The sequence below is a fragment of the Danio rerio genome, chromosome 4, assembly GCF_049306965.1.
Source record: "Danio rerio strain Tuebingen ecotype United States chromosome 4, GRCz12tu, whole genome shotgun sequence".
NCBI classification, from domain to species: domain Eukaryota; kingdom Metazoa; phylum Chordata; class Actinopteri; order Cypriniformes; family Danionidae; genus Danio; species Danio rerio.
The window spans coordinates 20,587,486-20,606,492 of NC_133179.1; the positions used below are offsets into that span (position 1 = coordinate 20,587,486).

At 35.0% G+C, this 19,007-nt stretch overlaps 1 protein-coding gene and 1 long non-coding RNA gene across 4 annotated transcripts in view; one reads left to right on the plus strand and one right to left on the minus strand.

Moving 5' to 3' along the window:
- drd4-rs (dopamine receptor D4 related sequence) overlaps positions 1 to 19,007 on the minus strand; it is a 116,602-nt gene that overhangs the window by 46,334 nt on the left and 51,261 nt on the right. For 2 of the 3 annotated variants that reach the window (XM_073945984.1, XM_073945983.1), the window contains one exon: positions 14,415 to 14,529. The exons of the other annotated variant lie outside the window; for it this stretch is intronic. The gene's annotated coding sequence lies outside the window, so the exon portion shown is untranslated. The remainder of the gene's footprint in view (positions 1 to 14,414; positions 14,530 to 19,007) is intronic. 3 annotated transcript variants of the gene reach the window in all.
- LOC110439363 (uncharacterized) overlaps positions 1 to 19,007 on the plus strand; it is a 49,099-nt gene that overhangs the window by 23,526 nt on the left and 6,566 nt on the right. The gene's annotated exons all lie outside the window — the stretch shown is intronic.

Genomic DNA, 19,007 nt, shown 5'->3' on the forward strand with positions numbered 1-19,007 from the left:
AACCAATCAGAGCCTCGTCATCTCCCATTCACTTTAAGAGTCAGTTGTGTCATGTCATGGCTCATTTGCTATGTACATGGCGGACTTTGTAAGTGGAAAAACTGAATGCTTCACTAGTGAGAAAACAGTTAAACAGATCGTCTGCATGAGGTTAAAGAAGAAGCCTTCTCCATTCAACCTTTCTCTTTACTTTACTTTCAGTCTTTACTTTACTTTGGTGAAGTAAAAAAATTGTGTTGTACGCGCTCCACTGAAGACATTCATTAGCCTGCATATTTAATTTAGTTTGTTAAGGGGAAAGATTTATTTCAAAACTATTTCTAAATTTCGTTCTAATTTCCAGCAAACAAATAAATGAACAATAATAGCGAAGTGTGATACTGTACATCCTGTGTGTATTAAGCGATGTGTTAGCGTTTGAACCTGGTCTGCGTTAGACTTTAGAACAGCTTTAAGTTGATCAATGGCACAGTGTATTTAAGTTCTTCAAAATAGCAACCCATGAGTCCACAAAGTGGTGCAAATGGATTTGCTCTTTAAACAGCGTAGAGCAAAACATGAAAACAACAAATTGTGCCTTACACATCTTGCCCCTCATGTGTGGTATAGGGCCCTGGTCAATAAATACACACTACCCCTAAACCTACCCTGAGCCTTTCCTTAACCTATGTAGTTTTAAGTAAGTACACTATAAGTACACATGCTTACTGTAAAGTCCACATACAGGAAAAAAAAAACATGTCTATTGTTGTTGTTTTGAAAGATTTAGTTTAATATTTTCTTATGTTGGGCTAACACTACAGGAGTTTTATGCTGAATTATTTACATTATCTGACAACCAGAAAAAAAATGTATTGTTGAGGACCTTGGTGGAATCCAATATTCAGCCCAAATTATCTAGTAATGTGAGGTGTCTGAAAATTAAACACCAAAACGTAAACCTCCTGATCTGCTCATAGACACATCAAGGCCACCCTGTTAACATCAAACATGTCTGACATTTAGGATTTTACATTGGGGTGATAATTACTGCAGTTGTCAGTACTTTCACAACAGCCAATGTATCATCAAAAAAACAAGCAGCTGTACAGCCCAATTGTACAGCCCAATTGGACTGCAAAAATAAAGGAACTACAGTACTCATGGAAGCAACAATGAAACTGCAGGTTTCATTCATAGTCATAAATGTAAAATATTTACCAAAAAACACAAGGACAAGGAGAAGTTTAAATAGACACACTGGATTGTAGACTTCAAATAAATGACCACTGTCATGATTGACTAACACTGTCCATATTTCAGTATATTCAAATTTTAGAGGGCAGCTGTGTGGCCACAGATGTGAACTTCTTTTGTGTCAGCTTACATGCATCATAGGGGGCCAGTGCTGTTTAAAAATTAAATAAGTATTCAATACATATCGATAAAAGTGATCAGTGTTGGGGGGTATCGCATTACAAGTAACGCGAGTTACATAATAATATTATTTTCCTAAGTAATGTGTAAAGTAACGCATTACTTTTAAAAAATAAGTCATAATATGTATTAATTATTAATGCACTTTGTTATCTAAAACTGTATTAATTATATACTAATAAATGATTGTGTAATTTGAGATGCAATCATTTATGAAAAGAAGAATATTTTAGGTTTCTTTGCTGTTTTTATGCTTGCATTCAAGCACTACAGTAATAAAAGAGGTAATAAAAAAACATGCGCACACAGATACAGTATGTGTTTTAACTGACAGGAGGGACACTGAAGGACGCAATAGAGGTCAAAGACACAAACACACACACACACACACCTGTCCATGTGTCATCTATCACTCAATCCTCATAGCTGAAGGGCGCTGCAGATAAAACCTGCATCTCTTTTGTCCTTGTTGCTTTCCATGTGTGGTGTGTGTGTGTGTGCGTGTGTGTGTGTGTGTGTGTGTGTGTGTGTTCGACCTCCCTCCGACTATTGTGTTTCAATCAGTGGCCCTCATGAAGCGCACATGGCTCTGTGTACGCAGGTCTGTGCCCGGCTGACGTGGCCTCCCTCCTTCTTCAAGCCATCTGGAAACGGCACAGTTTCATTTGCCACGTCACTCAAAAAAAAAATAACGCTTTAGTCCTGTAATCCTGCAAGCAAGAGGAGATCAGCAGGAGAGTGAGAGGCTGAGATTTGGGTTGTCATTCTGTTTGACTGACCTACAGTGTTCCTTGAGAGCGGGACGAGGGCATTCGAAAGGCGCGACAGCGGGGGGTGCTTAATGGTATTTAAGTGCCATCTATTTTTCACTCCATAGGTAAATAAGTGATTCAAAACACACATGAGGCTCTTACAGACACACACACCTGCACTTACTCGCTGTGCCACACATACACACACTCTCCATTCCCACTTTTTTCCTATTTCCTCTTCCATTTCCAGAGGCAAGCAAGCAGATTAATCCGGACTTCAAGGCTGGTGCTCGGAGATAAACATGGAATGGAGACCATGCGATGGATACCGATTACCAGTGACTGCGTCAATGCACACACTCACAAATAAACATATACACTAAGTAGATGGCACATATCTATCTGCACTCTGAACTGTCAAGCACCAACTTGAATTTATATTATAATTCCATATAAAATATTTATGCTAAGGCAAAATGTTGTAGGCATTAGGTATTTACTGCTTATTTATGAGATTCGGGGTTATTTAGACCCATTCTGTAAAATTTCAAGAGAATTTTCTCAGCAGAATTTCATTCAGAAATGCTCAACTCTTCATATTTGTTATAGTTAAATTAACTTGAAGTAGAGGTACCTTGAACAGCAGCCTTTCATGGTGTTTCATATTTATTTTATGCATGAATTTCTGTAAAATTATTTATTATTTATATAGTTTTCTAACTTTATTTTGCTTCCTCAATATACAAACATGCTCAAACATGTCTTTCTTTTTGGTTTAAAGTGGAACGATTCTTCCCAGTGTGAATGTGAATCTCCCGATGAGTGTTTTCTGCCAGTGTGGTGCCACTCAAACAGACAGTGTGTGCATCTGCTGGGCCATGTCCATCTGACTGCTCTAATTCAATATGCTGCAGCAAAACCCAGCAGAGCTAAAGGTTAAAACCTTGTTGCCATTTCATAGGAGGATACTGACCAAATACAGGCCAGAGGCACACTTTCTGCTCTGCTCAGACGTCTGCTTCCTGTTGAGCCCATTCTGCTTTATTTGCAGTAGAGACAAAAACTGCTGTGGGCAACAAATAAGATAGAAGGTGACTTTTTTTATGGGCTTGCAGCAAAGGAGGAGTCATACCTTTAACATATAAATACATATATAGTTGAAGGCAAAATGATTAATACATGCATACATTGCCCTCCAGTGAAATTTTATTTCTTTTTCTAAATTTTCCCAAGTGATGTTTAACAGAGAATTTTTTCACAGTATTTTTTCAATAATAGTCTTTCTTCAAGAGAAAATGTTATTTATATTTTCTGGGCTGGAAAATTTAATAAATTTTGAAATGTTTTTAAACATAGTACTTTATCAATTGGCTACAGCACAAACTACAGTGAATTGCCACCATTGACCACCAAAACCACAATTGAATTGCCTAAATATCAACTAATTACTTGTCTAGTCACATTAATAAACCTAGTTAAACCTTTAAATTACACAATAACACTTTACAATAAGGTTGTATTAAGTTCAAGTTCCCCCCAGTGAAGGGATTTATGCTTCAAAAGATGCAACAAAATACATGACTTTTTAATTTAAGCTTTAAACTTAGTAGCAACAAATCCATTTTTAATTCTAGTGGCAACGCGTTCGGGCTAGGACCGGCTATGGCAAATGCACGTTTGCCCCTTTTTCTAAGGGTGGCCTTTGGGACTTTTACTAGAAACTGTTCAGCGGAACGCAAGTGTCTGGATGGAGCATAGGCCACAATCAGTTGGGATAAATCATGGGGACCCAGACCATGTAAGGCTTTATACACAAAAAAAAGGATTTAAAATTAGATTCTCAAAATAGGAGTGACGTGAATATTACAGGCTCTTTGTTAAAAATCCAGCTGCTGCATTTTGCACTCACTTAACTTACATGAACAAATAATGAACAATACATTTATTACAGTATTTGTTCATGTTAGTTAAGGTTAGTTAATGAAATTAAAATCGTTCATTGTTAGTTTGTGTTAACTCATGGCGCTTTAACTAATGTCAACAAGCATTCATTTGGATTTTAATAATGCATTATAAAACAATGATTTATGATTAATAAATGCTGTACAAGTAGTAACTACATCAACTAACATTAACTAATGAAACCTTATTGCAAAATGTGACCATCTACACTTCAAACTTTAAAGTTTATCTTGCACAATAACTAGTACATTATTAAGTCTTCATGACAAAAAAAAAATCACAGTAGAGCTAAAAATGTTGCCAACTAATTAAAAAAAATTCACTTAATTTAAATAAATATATTCAGTTAAATTTGCTTTAATTTGTATAGCGCAATGCTTTACTTTGCTTTAAATTATTTGTAAGTGAAAGTTACTTTGTAATGTGTGTGTTTGGAAGATCAAACTCATCCCTGAAAATTCTTCATAATAATATATACCCCTATTTACTGAACTTCAGTGCTATACACATGCAGCCCAGTATGTACTGTATGGAATTTTGAAGAGAAATACAAAATTACTTTCCTAGTCTGCACAATTATTGGCTTTTAACTTGGAGCTCTCAGTGATTTTCTGTACGTTTCTACACTGCTGGTTATTGGCATTAGTAATTGCACCAGGATGAACAGCTCTTAACTGCGACTGTATTTTCTTTGTTTGGCCAATTCTCTTGAGCTCTATACCTCACACGCGCACACACACACACACACAGACACACATACACACACGTGTCTCCAGTGCTCTAGTGAGAGGCTATTTTAAGAAATCAATGATAATCTGCTGTGAAAATTATTTCTTATGGGAATTTTCAAAGCTGTATTTCTATGTTCCTCACATATCGTTCCCTGAGCAACCCCTCATAGGTGCACAAATTGGATATTAAGATTTTAACGGTATACCTCACAAGAGCCGAAGCAGTACGGCAGATCTGTTAAAGGTGCAGTCGACAGCATTTAGGGGATAATGTTGATTGACACAAAAAAGTCTTTCCGATTTAAATTGTGTTCAATTGCGTATTTTGGGTTTAATTAAAAAAATGTGTTACAGTGGCTACATTTACATGAACACCTTTTGTTGCGATTGAAATTAAATAATTCTGATTGATAAATATAAATGTACTGTTTACATGAATACTAAATAAGTGATTTGGTTGATGTGTAGTACTAAAATGTATGCCACTTTCACAAACAAATCGAGTGTATATACAGTTACACAGAAATATTTAGTTTCCTGTTTGATCTACCATTGCTTTTTTCTTTGTTTTAAAGAGCAGACCTAATATTCATCTATTTTGGGTCCTAATTAAAAGATGAAGCTTTATGTTATGCTGCTTATATTTATCAAGCTGACACAACAACCATCTGTGATTTCTAGGTGGGCACTGATTAGGTGTTATTTTGCTCCGCCCCTCCACAAAGAGAATGACACCACAAAAATATTTCATTCAACAAAAATAACTTGCATCACATTACTATTTGCACATCATTGCACATGCGCAGTACTTTCCAATGTCACTTATTTTTTAAGGTGTCCTTGTTACACACTCAAAAAAGAAATTTGCTGTTTGTTCAAAAATATTTATTTAAAATGAGATGAAACAACACAATTCTTGAGTTTTTTTTTTTAGGGGCAACTTAACTGTTTATGTTCAATCGACTTACATTTGTAAAAACGAATCAGTTTAATTACTTCGTGTTGTCTTAAAACAAATCGATTATGTGGAACCCAACATTTTTTACAGTGCAGTGTAAATACACTGAAAAAAATGATTCACTGGATTTACTTATTTGTTAAGGCAAGTGGCTGCAAACAGTTTATATGGGCTGAATTTAAACAAACAACTTAAATTGAGTAATGCTCAACTTAATTTGTTTGCAAACACTTATAAATTAGGTAAATCCAATTAATAATTTTTTTTCAGTGTATTCGACTTAATGTCCAGAAAACACCCTCAAAAAAGATCATACACGTTCAGTGGTTCAACTGGAATATTTCAAGAACACTTTTGTGTGCACATAAAACAAAAATAAAGACTATATTTGAAGGTTTCTTGCCCTCACTGTTGAGGGTTTGTGAGCCCTGTGCACTGATGTATATCTTGAATGCCTGCACACAAAGCACAGGTGTATCTGAGGTATTGAATTTAACCAAAGCAACCAACTGTGTCATGCATAAAATGCACAAAGTTCTCGCAAACATGCGCCCTACACTGCCACTAAGGAGAAGAAAGTGTTTTTAAAAAGTCAATGTTTTTTGTTTTATGTGCACACAAAATTATTTATGAGCATGAAAATATTCCACCTGTACCATTGAATACATATGGTCTCCTTATCTTGGCAGATGGTCCTTTTCTGGACTTTGAAGGAGTCTGGACCATTACTGTCTTCGGAGGATGAGGGAGCTCTCAGATTTAATTTAAAAAGTCCTAATTTGTTTTCTGAATGAACGAATGGCAAGGGAACAACTTGAAGGTAATAAATAAAAAAATTATAATTTTCATTTTTGGGTGAACAGCATTTTTGGGTTATGAACAGCAGCTACACTAATTATTTCCTTTCTATTTACTCTATTTCCATTTGGGGATGCTCATCCCAAGGCCTTTAGAAATTGTGCAGCGCCACTCAGATCCAACACCTGTTAAGAGATGATGGCAAACATCTGAGGACTTCAAGGGGACACATATACACTTAAGACACAAATACACTTCATTGAACATGTATAATTAGATATAACCTATATACTATATAACGGCAGGCTAATTATGTTTATATATAATGATTGCCCGGCGACGCAGTGGCGCAGTAGGTATGCTGCCACCTCACAGCAAGAAGGTCGCTGGTTCGAGCCTCGGCTGGGTCAGTTGTCGTTTTTGTGTGGAGTTTGCATGTTCTCTCTGCGTTCATGTGGGTTTCCTCCGAGTGCTCTGGTTTCCCCCACAGTTTAAAGACATGCGGTACAGGTGAATTGGGTAGGCTAAATTGTCCGTAGTGAGTGTGAATGAGTGTGTATTGATGTTTCCCAGAGATGGGTTGCAGCTGGAAGGGCATCCGCTGCGTAAAAACATATGCTGGATAAGTTGGCAGTTTATTCCGCTGTGGCGACCCCAGATTAATAAAAGGACTAAGTTAAAAAGAAAATGAATGAATGAATAATGATCGCTCTTTACACAGCTCCTTGACTTTTCTGACTTTGACTGTAATGTAATGATGTTCACCTTTCGTAAAGCTGCTTTGTTTATTATTACTAAATATTGAGAAAAGTGTTATAAACAAATTTGAATTGAATAAACTATTTAAGGCAATATAAGACTAAACATCAGTCTGCGACAAATATCAAAATTAATTTAAATTTCTACATGCAGCAATGTTGATGACCTATGTGTTTGTTCACTGAAAAATGCTGCCTTTTTTCTGTGCAGCTCTTGGAAGTTCTGCATGCAGAGTGTATAGGCTCTGGCCACAGAGAAAGCAGCAGAAAAAGTGATGCATTGAGGAGCTCAGTGCTTCTGTATTTGCCAGGCAGACTTTGAGGCACACTGAAAGGTGCTTAAGCATTTAAAGTGGTCCCATCGTGCCAATATTTCACTCAGGCAGAATAACTGTCCTAATGCTTAATTTCCAGCCATCCATTGAGCACGCTTCTGGTGTTTAAACGTCTCCTTTGAAACGATTGTTCACTCTGGAGAGGGCCAGGAATGGTTGGCCGAAAAAATTAGCGTAAGAAAAAACCTCCCAAAGTCTTCATTACATACAACATTAAACCCAATCAGGGTGTTAAGATGCTGTGTAGCTCTTTTTCACCAATCAAGATAAAAATAGCACCCAGAAAATGACAGCATACATGATCCAAGGCAAAAATCACACTGTATAGGGCTGTTTTCACAGTTGTTGTTGACTTAGTGAATGGATCATGTCTGATCATGACAGACTGTTCTGTAAGAGATGGAATGGGTACAACAAATGTCCACAACACATATGGCAGCTAGAAAAAAAAAGGTCGCTCTGTTCATACTGGCCGTGATGAAATGAAGTCCCTGAGCTGTTGGTTTCTGGTAGGCGTTCTTGTTTTGATGTGATATCCATCTATGAGGTGGCTTTACAATGTTTGTATTTTTATAAGATGTATGTTAGGTTTACAAAAGTTGATTTTTTTTATTTAAAAGTGGAGTAAAACATTATTATTGTAAAAAAAAATAAGTATTTTAGAATTAAAATAAGCATTTATAATTTGATTTTATTATCTAAACAACTTCAATGTCACATGATCTGTCCGAAATCATTCTAATATACAGTATTTGATGCTCAAGACATTTATTATATACAAATTCTAAAAGAACATCATTCATTAGAACTAAAAATCTTCTATAACATTTATAACAGAAATGTCTTTACTATCACAGTTACTCAATCTAGTGCTCTTATTCAAAATATTTCTTTAAAAACTTGACCACAAGTGTATTTGTATATACATATCCCATTGCATTTGACATTGCATTTTGTATTATACACATTACCTGTAAAATGTTACAACATTGTATTGTGTTTATTACTTCAATGCTAGTTTCATTCAAATTCTAAAAACAATTCCAAGTTTGATTTGTGAAACAGGTTTGCATTTGGATATTAAACTAGATTATCCAACATACTGTATATTCATCAATAAAATAAACTAGAAACGTTATGCCCATCATCACATGAACAAACAAGAAAATTAATCAAACTGCACTGGTTTTGATAAAGTTTTTAAGTAATATTACATGACTGTGAAATCTATTGTAACCTGCAAGCCTATATATATGTATATATATATTTTTTTTTGATAGTCTGAAAACATTATATCCGCCTTTGTTAGCTCATTTAAATGCACCTTGAGTGAAAACAGCTCCTTATTTACCAAATCTCACAAAAAAGGTCTGATCCGTATTAATAATTAAATATATACGCTAGTCTGTTTCCCAGTGATGGGTTGCAGCTGGAAGTGCATCCACTGTTTGAAATCGTGCATAACCAGGCTTGCAAGAATCCATTTCTTAACACTAAAGATCACCTCAGGAAACAGAAAGAAGTCTCCCTAAGCTTCTCTTTCTAATATACTACAGATCATCACACAGAAGTAAAAGCAGAAAGTAAGAAAGAGTTGTTCAAGCCCCAGAGGATATGATAAGTTCTCATGTAACATCACACTGAGGCTCGGCGGGGATTCATACAGATATAAAAATGAATGGAGAGTCAAAGAAATAAAGAGAGAAACAGAGGCTCACACTGCAACCTCTATTTCATCTGCTTTAGTGTAGAAAAGATTACATCATTTGTTTTTGTTTTTTTGTTTTTGTTTGTTTTACCTTTTGGCAATGAACAAGAAAAAAAACACAAAACGAAAAGATACAATGAGATCTGGGCTACATTTCCCAAAACCTTTTTAAGGCTATGTCATTCTTAAGTTGTACCTTATTGTTAATGTGTTTCAAGAGTTCACACTTAGCTGATGATTGTTTATAAAGCTTGTCTGGCATGCTGTCCCGGGAGAGACATGAGCTCATAAGAACCTCGAGCCCAGGGCTCCCTCCCGTTTGCAAGGCGAGAGGGAAGTTTAAGCTCAGTTAGATCTCGAGAACTCCCCTGCTGTAGTAGCTAATGAACATATAGCGATTGCTCTTAAGAGAAAACCATTTACTAGGAGCATGTCTATGATACCGATTTGGTGGGAGGAAACCGGAGAACCCGGGGGAAACCCATGTGAGCACGGGGAGAACGTGTAAACTCCACACAGAAATGTCGGCTGGCTTGGTAAGGACTAGACCCAGTGACGTTCTTGTTGTGAGGCAACAGTGCTAATTACTGGGCCACCGTGTCACCCATCTAAGAAAAGAGGAGAAGTAGGGGTGGAAGTTGGGATTCTTCAAAACGAAGATGGCTGTCATATAGAACTTGGGGTACTTAAAGTGGCTTAGGAATCGTCTGATTGGTGAATCCTAAATTGAATAATTCGAGGCCGGCTGCAAGAAATCATAAGCACGTGATCCTCTCGAAATTAGTTTGTAAATAAACTTCGCTTCATCAAGCATTCTTAAGTCATACTTTCATAAGGTTGGTTTGGACCACTCTCAGCTATACCTTATCGTTGCTTTTTTAAGTCTATAAAAATAACTCTTTAAGTTGTAATACATTTGGTTTAATTCGGCTATATTAGAGTCGTCATGCAAAGAAATTTAAACATTGAAAAAAAATATGCTTTTCTTACTTAGATTTTTTGGTATTTTTTCTATTTTATTTTGTTAAATTTAAGTCAGTTTTTCATTAAAATAAACTAAATAATCTGCTAATGGAGAAAACAAAATAATCTAATTGAAAAAGTAAAACTACACTACCTGACAAAAGTCTTGTTGTCGATCCCAGTTGTAAGAACAACAATAATAACTTGACTTCTAGCGGATCATTTGGAAACATGGCAGAAGGTAAATTTTTCTAATGAATCATCTGTTGAACTGCATCACAATCATCACAAATACTGTAATTTCATTGGCTGCTATGACGATCGCACCTGCCTAGTCACCGGACATAAACCTTATTGAGCATATCTGGAGTAAGATGAAGAAGGAGGCACTGAAGATTAATCTAAAGAATGTTGATAAACTCTGGGACTGCTGCAAGAACACTTTCTTTGCCATTCCAGATGACTATTAACAAGTGATTTGAGTCATTGCCGAGATGTATGGATGCAGTCCTCCAAGCTCATGGGAGTCATACACAATATTAATTCTTTTTCTACTGCACCCTGACTTTATATTCTATGCTGTGCATTATTTTTGTTAAGTGACAAGACTTTTGTCTAAGCAAAGTTAGATCTTACTGTCCTACTTAAATAGTAATAAAGGCATGATCACATTTTATTTGGGTAAAATAAGCGTAATCTAGAGGCATTTGCCTTTCAAATGAGCCACTTCTGATACTAAATGATCAACTAGATGTCAAGTTATTATTTGTTTTTTCTAAAACTAAGATCGACAAGACTTTTGTTAGGCAGTGTAGGTTATTTTGCTTACTGCATTGGCAGACTAATTTACTTATTTTAAGGAAAAACGCACTTAATTTTGACATATTAATTTTTAAAACAACATAATATGTTTTGCTTATCTAGAAAATGCTTCTTGATTTAAGAATTTTTAGATATTTGGATTAGAAACACAACAAAAAAACTACAATAAGTAAGAAAATAAATTTTGAAGAGAATTGTTTTGATTAATATATGCAAATAAACGTCTATGTTAGTATAAAGGTTGAAAGATATTGAGATACAAGTGTATCTTTTCTTGTCCAGGATTTCATTTTTGAAGATTCTGTTATAAAGAGACCAACGTTGTTGGACTGGTATAATGTAGATGAAACAGCTGTTCTCTCTGGCACACAGGAATAGATGTGCTGTCTTTGTTGCTGACAAAACTTCAGATGTGAGAGTCTAAACTTCAGATGGGAGAGTTAAAAATAGGCCTGCTAATGACGTCTGCTGTGCAAAGCTGAATGAAATCATACCGTGTGATTTAGAGGAGGCTGAGTCTACATGCAGCACCTGGTTGTTAGTACCTGAACTCGTTTCACACATTAATATCACCTTTTATGGTGGATCACAGTGATGCTGAGCTCTTCACAGCTTCTCCTGCACCTCTTTTCTCATCTAATTTACCTATTGTGAGGCATGAAAAATACTTTTTTTTTAAATGTATACTGTCAAATAATCAATTTTCCAATTTTATTCTACTTTGAAGAATATTTTTTGACTTATAATGCATTCCTCTGATGACGAGGCTGAATTTTTAACAGTCAATATTTCACTCTTCAGTTGCATTCACAGATTTATATATCACTTTTCAGGATGTCGTATCAAAAGAAAAAGCTGAGAACACCAAAATGCACATAACATTTTATTATGTGTGTGCTCAGATAAGATGGATAAAAACATGAATAATGGAAACACATTTATTAAATTATTACATTTCCATCAATAATCTAACCCAATAAACTCTACTATACATTTTTTGATGTGTAACAGATCATGGGATTGGATAACCAGCAGATTAATTTCAGTACATGCAAACTCAAATGTGGTTTCAATTGTTCTGAAATAAAAGTACATCATCAAATTGATTTCTATTTATTAATTTAGCTTTTTTAGAGAGAGTTTGCATGTTCGAAAAGAGAATGAAAAAATTAATTTATTATATGAACAAAATGTTTAAAAGAGCAGCATTTATTTTATGTATTTTTATGTTGTTTAACATGAATGTCTTTACTAAATGTCTTGTTCTTGTTAATACTTTTTTGAATATTTCTACTTCATAACGCAATCAGGTCCATTTTGACCCAGAAAATTTATTATTCTTCAATATTCATTTAGCATTATTTTAAGAGAACTATTAAAAAAGTATTTATTTATTTTAGTTTTTAATTATTTGTTCATTTATTTTTGTATTTATAACTAGTATTTAAGCATTCAGGGCATTTTGGACCAGTTTATATACGGAGTACCATTAGGTGTCAAATATACTTTAAGTTAAAATTATCAACAGTATGTCAAAAACTGCTGAAAAATATACCATTAATAGCCTTTTACACAATATTCCCCACATTACTGGGACCAAATAATGTTGATCCAAAAGAGTGCCTAAGAGTTCCTAAACAGTTGCAGCATGAAACATTGATTACTTTTTTAACTGAATTTAAATGTTTTCATTCTGTTATTTTTGACCAATCCATTAAATTTTTATTTATTCCGATTGGGGTTCAAACTGTTATTCTTAAAAATATATAGTTCTTGTAAATTACAAAAAAAAAAAATACACAAAAAAATATACAAAAAAAAATATATATATATTTCCAGAAGCATTACAAATTTTGGTTTGGCGCATGGGCAATTTTTAATTTCAAAACTTTTCTTGATTTTTCAGTTTTTACACAATGAATGCATCATTATGGATACACATTTACAGTATACACAAAAAGCAACATTAAACTTACAGTATATAATACCTTTGTAATCAAGAATAAGTTATGCAATGTTCAAAATAAACTAAAAGCGGTTAATGAATATACAACAGACTTGCAATAAGATCTAGAATGGCTCCATTCTGTCTAGAACAGAGCTTAAAATGCACTCCTACTGAGGTCTGAAAGTCTTTATAAAGCCTGTCTCTCATCATCTATCGGCTCTTCAACATCTAATTTCACATACTCATCCAGAGAGGGTGAAATTCAGCATGTCTGACCTAAACTCTCACCTGCAAAGGGAATTGATAACCTTGATCTCCAATCACAGTCAGTTCCATGTAGTGCATGATCACCAACGTGAGACCTGCATTAATATGTTGCCCTGTGTACACTGCTAAATAGCTCATATGCAGTCAAATGCCACTCATAGGCGCTCATCAGAACTAATGTATTTTGTAATTAATCCAGAATTGTGTTTAAAATTAGAATTGAGTAGTTCTGTGCATGTGTGTGTGCGTGCCTTGTATTTTTTACACTGTTGGGACCAAATGTCCCTATGAGTAAAGAATTACCAGTCAATTTTGACCTTATGGGGAATTGGTTTTTGGTCCCTATGGGACATATGGCTCATAAATAACAGATAATGAAAAGGCAAACAGTTTTCTGTGAGGGTTCGGTTAGAAACATCATTATGTCTATGAGAATGCCCAATAGGATTTAGGAAAGAGTCTCTGTGTGTGTGTGCTTTGCATTCCTTCAATTGTTGGGACCGAATATCCCCATATGTATAGCCATACCAGGCAATTTCAACCTTGTGGGGGTCCCCATGAGAAAAACATCTCATAAACAACAGATAATGAAGTTAAGAAAAATTGTTTTCTGTGAAGGTTCAGCTAGAAATGAGAATTGCTAATGTGATTTAAGAAAGAGTGGACAATGGATACAGCAAGGGTCAACCTAACATCATTATTAAATATTATCTGATTAGATGCAACTTTTCAATAATAAAATAACAGAGATCTAAAAAGTTGCTCCATTTAATTCTGTTTTTACCCATAATTTTTTGCTTGCTGTAGCGTATGTTCATTTTGTAACCTGTCTTCCAATATCAGCTCAAAACAGACATCTCTGAGAATGATTTGCACCTGAAGGTACATTGTTCATCAGCATAACATATTCTGAATAAATCCTATGTATGAAAAGCAAAATATTTCCCAGAATGCTTAGTGCCTCAGATTTAATCCAGGTTGGGGACAAAAACATACCTCAAGGGGCGCTTTGAATCGCAGTCCTCTATAGACATAACAATGAGACAGACTGCAGTAAATGATGTTGCAGTTTATTGCCGAGAGCATTCGTATCTGTCCTTTCATGCTACACCTGTCAGGTGAAATTAAAAAAAAAAATTAGCAACGTTTCAAGTTATTTTCTGCTTTGCAACATAGTCAGTAGAATGTGATTATCTATTATTTATTTTCCTCCAACCAACAGATCTAAAATCACATAACTGTGGCAGTTCATTGATGTCAGTTTTCCATAAAACAGCATGTAAGCAACTACAAAACGACACTTTAATTTTATTAGGCAGCAGATTAAATGCATGCAGAGTGTATTAACTGATATATTAAAGACTCTTTCAGGAGGGCACTTCTGCTATCTAAAACGACTTGTAGTCCCCTGATGAAGACAATTAGTTAATGAGGTTCATCAGGGTCTTCGTGTGATCTAATGACACTCGCTATGAGCATAATGAAATAATATCTGAGACAGAAACCACACTGTATCATATACTAGGGAAACAAATTAAGATTCTCACAGAAACACACTGCGGCAGTTATTCTGAAGCAAAGATGTGACTATTTACAAAAATAATTTGACAAAACGCAATGAAATGCATAGCCTTAATTAATATGCAGCCTTAATTATCACTGAAATGTAAATTTTCTGACTTTTGTCACCATCTTTATATAAAGGCCTGTATTAATAATGCCTGAACTGAACAACCAATAGCAGCACACCAATGGCAATCTTCAGCAGCTGTTAGCTGTATGGAAATCGTAATAATATCGAGATCGCAATTGAGCAAAAGATGACATTTTCATGCACATTTTGTAAGGGAAACAAAGTTCTGTGATCAGTAGTAAATCTCCTCCCAAAGCCAGAGGGCGCTTTTGTGTTGAAAACACAAATACACCACACAGAAAAGATATGGGAAATTAAATAGAGGATTTAACTACTTATATTGATTTAATATGACTAATTAACACTGTATATTCATCTCACAGAATGATTTCTTATGAGGTGAGTTTAGATTAAACATGTTATTATATTTGGTATTTTAACATACATTCAGATGTAGTAGAAACACAGAATAGTAAATCCCCAGAAAGTGATGCAAACAGCTGTCAAATCGTACAATAGGCTATACTTCTGCCAGGCTGAAACTTGAAAAAGAGAGTTTGGTTTTGTTTGGTGCCAAATCACATTCAAATATTGCCTCCATAATGCTAACCTAGCAGGCATTAGCATTAGATTAGCCATTACATGCAAAATTCAGCACTAAATCACATTAAACATATCAATACCAAGTAAAACCACAAGAAAAAAACACCAGACGTGACTCAGTAGTTAATAGCTTGGGTACTGTACTTTTTTACTAGGCCATGGCTTCAATCCGCTTCTGTTTATTACAACCTTTACTTTCCTTTCTGAAAATAAAAACACATTTGAAAGGAACATTTTATCTGCAATTCTACACATTTTAATTCAATACTAGCTAAAATGTTAAAATCAGGAGACGGTTTGAATAACAACACATCTGCTCTTCTCTTACACAAACTCTTTTAATGATCCCTGTGCAAGTCTTTACGATCAATACTCATAAGCAGACTTGTGAGCTAAACTGTACGGCTCGCTAGACTACCCTAAAGCAAACTGCTCTCATGATGAAAACAACTTCTGATTAAACAACTTCTCAAAAGCTCAGGTAAACACCATTAAAAAGAATATATGTTTGGGGAATAAAAGACTTAAAATGGAGAAGACACTTTTCTCACTTCTTAGAAGTGTTTGGAAAGAGATGTGGGCGCATGAGGAGAGGTTTGTGGCATGTCTGCTCTGATGTGCAAGAAAACGGTCTCAGATTGATTCTAGTGGCAAAACAGCAGGTTTGCTCATAAAACCTTTAATGAAAGCACTAAGAGCCTGCACAAGTGCGGAGATAAAAGTATTCGGCTGAATTTTTTATAATGTCTACAGGGTGTTTAAGCTATGTTAAGTTTTGTTTATCACACTTCTGAGCATTTCAGGCAAGAGGATGTCGGTTCTGCAGGAAACCTAATTATGTGCAATGTTCATCTAGTGTTTACCTGAGCCTTTGAATGTCTTCTTGAGACACACTGCGTATTGCAGATCAATAGCAAAAAGCTAAAATGCAAAAATAACCATTTTGTTAGGATTTACCCTAGCTTTACGTGCGTTTTCTTTTAGTGCTCCAAGGAAGAAAGTTCAAAGAGATTTTAGATGACATGAAGGACAGTAAGTGATGGCAGAGACTTCATTTCTGGGTCCATTTCATGTTTCCTTATTTAAAAACAACCATTAAAATGATCAAATGCATTCCACCAAGCAATTGTGTGTTTAAAAGATGTCTAATAGATGTCCAAACATATGTCTTGGATCAAACTAGGCAAAATTTGCACTAAATTGGACATTTAACAAACAAACAGATTAGTAAGACTTCATATATGTAGTCATTTATTCCTGTCAATTTGATTACTAAATTTTGGACTATTGTAAGATTATTAGATTTTCATTGGCTGCCCAAATTTGGCCTTGCTTTAGCCAGTGTTTGGACACTGATTACATCTTTTAAACATGGGAAGCATTTTTACAAGCATTAGAAAATCCCTACTGTAATCTTGGTTTTTACATAAAAAAACAAGAGTGATATTGAAATAAGTTTTGAGGTAATCGACATTATACCACTAATACCGCTGATTGAGTTAAAGATGTAAGGACTATTACTTTAACCAGTCTGCAAGCTGTTCCAGCAAAGCAAAATGGTCAACACAACGATTTACCGCTTCAATATAAGATAAAAATGTTACACAACTCACAAACATGCATTAAGACAATACGTGTGCGAGTCATTTCTGAGAAGGAATCAATAGTAATCGCATTATTATCCCTCACATCTGCTCTGAAGGGCCTCTTCGGACACTCTAACTTGATTCAACCTGGAAGCCTGAGAGCTCTTGGTGGTTCCCCTGCAAGCTAAATGAAGATGATTCGAGAAGATGATAAGAAGACTCTGCGGGACATTTCTGTGTGTGCCGAACTAACAACCCTCCTGAAGATCACAGCGCAACCTTGAAACACTCCAACAAAAGCATCTCAATCCTCCACTTTGATCTTAAAAATGCCACTGTCAGACTAAAACTTGCGCTGACTTTATAGAGCAAGCAAATTGATTTCTTTGATATTATCTACATGAGAGGAGAGACAGTGGAGACGATGACTCCAGAATAAAAGAAAAACACGCATTGATCTATTATAGATTTTCCAGCAAACTTTGGAAAAGACACGTTTGGAGTGTGGGTTTCATAGTACATCTGATAACATGAAACTTGTAACCTGCCCAGCATGATATTTTAGCACTGCTTTAGTATTTCTAAAAGTTCTTTTAAAACTTCTTCAGATATAAACTTATGAGAAATGTTTCCTGTTACCCCCATTAAACATTGAACGCATTAAATTAGCCTGTTGGTAATTAAGAAATAATGTTAAATAAGTTCAATTCATTCATTCATTCAATTTTCTCCGGCTTATAGTCACTTTATTCATCAGGGGCCGCCACAGCGGAATGAACCGCCAACTTGTCTAGCATATGTTTTATGCAGCATATGCCCTTCCAGCTGCAGCCCAGTACTCGGAAACATCCATATACTCTCACATTCACACACATTCAGTACGGCCAATTTAGTTTATTCAATTCACCAATAGCGCATGTCTTTGGACTATGGAGGAAACCAAAGCACCCAGGGGAAACCCACGAAGAGAACATGCAAACTTCACACAGAAATGCCAACTGACCCAGCCGGGTCTTGAACCAGTGACCTTCTTGCTGTGAGGCAACAGTGCTAACCACTGAGCCCCTGTGCCAACATATGTTCAATTATTTTACCCAAATTAAATGTTTAATTTGCTCAATTTTAGCTCAAAACTGACCTAAATGGAAAAATGGAAAATCAGTCATCATTTAAATCACTGCATAATGCACTGAACATTTTTTATTTTGTTTGCTGTAGCACATAAAAATGCATACATCTGTCACAAAATCAGACTTTTCCCTACACAATTATTGTGGCCAAAAGCATTAAAAATAAAAAACATTATGATATGTATAGAAATCTTGGAGAAATAATGACATTTTAGTCAATTAATCACAGTATTGCCTGCTAAAGAAACAATGTTAATGTTGTGTTATTTGGTGCTATGAATGTGAAACAGTTAAAATTAGACAAGTTTAGACAGGTAAGAATATGAGCTGGTTAGGCAGTAAGTATAATGTCAACCGTGCAATTACCAATACAAAAAAATATTTAAATAATTAATTAATTTACACATCTAAATGCAAGTTTTAAAATGATAAGTAAAGTGCAAATAAATGCATAAGTAAGTGCATTCTTTCAAATTAATAATATAAAAAAGGAAAAATATAAAGCATGCATAAGTGCATGCATAATTTAGAATATTAATATATCATTAAGACAAATGTTTATACTGTAAACTGTGATTCTACAACTGTGCATAAATGCAGCACTTTTCTATTTGAGACTACATGCAAATGCCTAAAA